Raw genomic sequence first — 5,753 nt, 5'->3', positions numbered from 1 at the left:
TGGTGGACACCAAGGGTATGGAGGAGTAGACATTCAGAATATTTGTACATGGTGATACTTTATTGCTTCGATTTAAAACAAAGTTATATCGATATAAGCATATTTTTTATTAACATATCCCATTTCAATGATGTAAAAATAATGGAACAAAAAGATTGGGAGAGTGCCAGCCAGAGAAGACAACAACTAAGAACCACCAAACATGGGTTCCAGCATTCTCCATGTTAATAGCATGAAAAATTTCAAAAAAACTCAGATAATAGAATTGATACAGAGAATGCATCTTTTAGAAACTGAACATTGGGTAATAGAAATCAATGACATTTTACACAACACAGATGCAGCTTTGCTGATGCCAAATATTGTGGAATTCCATGCAATTTGAATTACTTCCATATGTGATAGAATCATTGCATTCAAAGGTGAGAGTGGATACAATCTCAAGCAAAGGCTGCTAATTTTAAGTAGCACATTATTAATAAGTAGTCAATGCAAACCTTACAAGTCAACAATATCAACATCTGTAGATAAACCAACAATAAAATAACCAACATCTAGGGCATCGACATCAACATCAAAGCCAACGAAGGTTTGATCAATACCACTGATTCTGAATTAGTCTTTCATTTGTAGCAGGAAGTAAGGAGGTGACATTTTTTTATTCTGTAACTGTCTTGGAATCTGACTATGATGAAGACTTTTTTAGTGTCAATGGAGGTAAGCCCAAGATTTATATGGAAAAATGGTTCATTTAACTTGTTTATATATAAGTTAAAAATCAATTCATGTTTGATGCATAATATATATCATGAGACATTGCTGATTCACTTCTATGAAGTGTATTTGACTATTTTATTTGTCACGTAATCCAAGGTAAATGATAACATACTATTTTGGCCTTTCTTTAAATCATTTACTTTGTTATAAGCGTAATTTCCTCTTTCAACAGGAAACACATGGAGTCATCCAATTATAACATAAGGAACTTCTCAACCTAGGATTGCATCGTTGAAAGATAGAATGACTAAACTTGAAGATTTGAGTGGCATAAAGTTACATAGTGGGGTTAAATTTTTCTTTCCCTCCTTGCACTATATTAAAGTTGTGGATGCTACCATTTCTACCAACTCCTAAAAATACACAACACAAACACTTCTTTCTTCCATATATTGTGCACCAGACTCATGAAAATACACAACAAAAACACTTCCTTCTTTGTTCCATATATTGTGCACTAGACTTTTGCATGCCATATATTGCACACTATGCACTACATAATGTTGTTGCTCAATGTGGCCTGGCCACTAATGAGGTCTCACCTTTTTTAAAGGTGAAGGTTGTCCATCATATTTCCAATTAAACAAGGATACTCTTTAAACAATAGATATTTAGTCAACTAACTCTTCGAGGTTGGTTTATAGTTTTGTTTCTTTTGAGATGTTGGGTTATAAGTTCGCTACTGTAAAGTTATATGCAAGTCAATTGATTTAGCAAGGTTGGATTGTGATGCAACAAAATTGCAACTTTACATAAATACGGAAATTAAATTAATTAAACCCTGTTTAATTGAACTACCAAACCATGATCTCTTTAGCGGATCCCAACCAAGTTAAATTCTCGTTTAAACCTTATCGCGTCAAAAAACTATGCTAACCAGAACACATCTTCCAGAGCGATATCCGTCGGATCTCGTCTATACATAATGAATGACTATGATCGATCAGAATTCAACTGGATTAAATCACAGTCCATATGATATCATGCTCCAAATATGGATTAAACCTCATTTATTTTTCGACGTGATTACTGTCCGATCAGACCCTTTCAAATAGATGGTCACGATTAACTGAGCTATTAACTTAGTTTTATAAATTATCACGTTCAATTTTGGAAATAACGCCCGCACTTGTAGGCACGCAACGACCGTCGGATCACTTCAATGGTCACGATCGATTTATCAATTAACTCGACTTTATAATGCTATTGGGTCCGCTAGCTGGGTTAACGCACTTGTTAATTCGCACCCTATCACCATTGGATCTTCTCCCAAATAGATCATCATTGATCCATCCTGTGATCAATGATGATTTATTAGTGCATTCAATCTTTGTCTGCTTTCAATTGGTGATCAACAAATTAAAGCCTTTGTCTAGGCGATCATCAAACAACAGACTTCACTTTTAATTTCCTGTATTTTATAGAGGATTCAGCCTAATATTTAAGGAATCAATGAAACCAAATCACAATATAAAAGATCACACAGAAACAAGTTTTGAACACAAAATTCCTTTCATTTATAACAATGTTTACACATAAATTCAGAACATCTCGTGCTCTGATTTATTCTCACCACTACTTAGCTCTCTCTAACACTCCTAACACTCTATAACACTCTAATGTTGTCCCTTTCACTCTCCTCGCAAGATTACATTTATAGATTAATTACATAATTATGGATTATACTAAATCCATGATTTTCTCCATAATTCACTCAACTAATTCCTATTTGAGGATCTTGTAATCTCTAAGATCCCTACGAGATCTACACATATCAATTATCCCTGATATTCTCACATAGTTGAGAATATTTCACAACTGAAAACCTCACACATAGATTTCTCACTCAATCTATACAAAATTCATAACAATAATTAAAAACATCACCCCCTAATTCAATCAAATGAACAATAATATTCTGAGCAGGATGCTCCTGCATTAGACTCCCGATGTAGAAAAATTCATAGACTCCTATCTATGAGGTTTGTCACTTTTCTATAGTAATGTGACAGCTACAAGTTTGAATGAGTTGCTACCTTCAGGATTCCAAACTCTGTTTTTCTGTTGGTCCTTCAAAAGAATAACTTCATCATGTAGTCTCGCATTAAATTCGCAGAATAATATTGTCAAAGAATTATTAAACATGATTCTCGCCTTTCCATACCTCATCATCCTCTATTATGGAAATATAGATTCGTGAACTCCATGTGGAAACTTGAATACCCATTTTCCTGGTTTCCAAATTTTGAACAAGTCTCGAACTGGTTCACCATCTGCACCTATAGCTTTGCCAAGTAATTATGTCGTGCTGAGATTAGTAAGAACTAAATATGAAAGTTCAACATCATCATCACTCGAACAGTCAACCAAATTCTGTATATCTGTAAAGCAATTTTCTCCACCATGCTCTACGAGTAATTACTCTTTGTTAATCACATCAACATAGTTGATGTTCTCTATGGTGTCCTTTCCTCCTTTTGTCACAGTTTCTTTGGTCTCAACTTCTTTGGCTTCTGTCTCTTTAGCTACTGTTTCCTCCTCTAATTGAGCTGCAAACTCAACTTCATGGAATGAAAAACAATCATCCCAATTTCCTTCAGGTTCACAAAAGACTTCTTGATCATAAAAATGGTAATTAGCTATCTCTATAGCAACAAATTCCTTATTTAGTGTCATATCTGCATTCACAGACAAACTACCAGTTTTAAAGATACCAAACCTTTCGGTCTCCTTTGATGCTTCAAGCACCAAATTCCCACCGTGGAATTTATGGGTTTCAACAAATCCTCTTTGTTGTGACTCAGTTCCTATGAGTCTCTCCTTTTCCAACAAAGAAATATGTATTTGTTCAAGTTTTTCATCAACATAGCATTCCATTTCTGTTGCAATAGATTCCACTTGACCCGTTTCCTTATTCTCCATCCATGTCTGCGGTCTTCATTCTCTTTCTCTTGAAACCATTCCTGTGGTATATTCAACTTTGCTCTCCTCACTACAATACTTATCCTATGCTCTTCATCACTCATCTGACATTTATTTGAACCTTTCCTAAGTTTCTCCATGTTCATTTTCACTAATTCTTTAACTCAAATCAATATTCGAGATTCAATAAAAGAAAATATTTACCTCCATCAAATTCTAAAACTGACTCCTCTTCTTTTCCCTTTGCTTCTGTTGCGCCTCTGATTTTCCTTGTCATATGCTTTCTTGATATCTCGTAACAACATTCATGAGTTGCAACAAAACCTCTGCAGTAACAAGTCTTCCCTGCTACACGATACCTCACCAATCTTTTCTCCTCTTAGCTCAGTCTTTTGGCATGTCTTTGGTTTGCTTCTCTGGAACCATATGATCACTCCTTGCTCTAGGCTACTGCAAATCTTCTTACCTTCCTTTGTTGTCACTATGAACAAAAATTATGAATATTAACACTGACAAATCTATAATATAATCATACTTCATGCAGAATCTTCTTCTGCTCTGATACCACTTAATGCAGCGAAACTGCAACTTTACATAAATATGGAAATTAAATTAATTAAACCCCTGTTTAATTAAATTATCAGACCTTAATCTCTTTAGCGGATCCCAAACAAATTAAATTCCTGTTCAAACCTTATAGCGACCAAAAACTATGCTAACCAGCACATATCTTCCGGAGCGATATCTGTTGGATCTCGTCCATACATAATGAACGGTTGTGATCGATTTGTAATTCAACTGGATTAAATCACAGTCCATATGATATCGCGTCTGAAATCTGGATTAAACCTCGTTCATTTTCCGACGTGATTACCGTCTGATCTGACCCTTTCAAACAGATGGTCACCATTAACTGAGCTATTAACTCAGTTTTATAAATTATCGCATCCAATTTTGGAATTAACGTCCATGCTTGTAGGCATGCGATGACCGTCGGATCACATCAACGGTCACGATTGATTTATCAATTAACACGACTTTATAATGTTATTGGGTCCGCTAGCTGGGTTAATGCACTTGTTAATTCGCACCCTATCACCATTGGATCTTCTCCCAAATAGATCATCATTGATCCATCCTGTGATCAATGATGATTTATTAGTGCATTCAATCTTTGTCTGCTTTCAATTGGCGATCAACAAATTAAAGCCTTTGCCTAGGCGATCATCAAACAACATAATTCACTTTTAATTTCCTGTATTTTACAGAGGATTCAACCTAATATTTAAGGAATCAACAAAACCAAATCACAATATAAAAGATCACACAGAAACAAGTTTTGAACACAAAATTCCTTTCATTTATAACAGTGTTTACACATATATTCAGAACATCTCGTGCTCTGATTTATTCTCACCACTACTTAGCTCTCTCTAACACTCCTAACACTCTAATACTATCCCTTTCACTCTGCTTGCAAGCTTACATTTACAAATTAATTACATAATTATGGATTGTACTAAATCCATGATTTTCTCCATAATTCACTCAACTAATTCCTATTCTAGGATCTCGTAATCTCTAAGATCCGTACGAGATCTACACATATCAATTATCCCTGATATTCTCACATAGTTGAGAATATTTCACAATTGGAACCCTCACACATATATTTCTCACTCAATCTATACAAAATTCCTAAAAATAATTAAAAACATCACGCCCTAAATCAACCAAATGAACAATAATATTTTAAGTAGGATGCTCCTGTATTAGATTGCAAACCTTCTACTTAAACATGTTGGATTTCAAGTTTCAAGGACATGTCACATATCTTCAAGTTCCATAACCACTCTTTGTATCGCACCAATCTTACACTACTTTCATTATGGTAAGTTTATGGATTGTGCCAATTTCATGAAGAGTGTACATGCATATCGCTAAATCTTCTTTTTTGTGTTCCATATACTATGCAATAAGTGTTGCTTCCCATGCACTTCACACCATGCACAACGCGACCTATGAGGCCTCTCCTTTGTGAAAATGATGGCCAT

Source organism: Pinus tabuliformis, chromosome 5_2, assembly GCF_031772625.1.
Source record: "Pinus tabuliformis cultivar Carrire ecotype Pingquan chromosome 5_2, CPIR1, whole genome shotgun sequence".
Lineage (NCBI taxonomy): Eukaryota > Viridiplantae > Streptophyta > Pinopsida > Pinales > Pinaceae > Pinus > Pinus tabuliformis.
The sequence above is the reverse complement of the archived record's forward strand: the minus strand, read 5'-3'. Positions refer to the sequence as shown.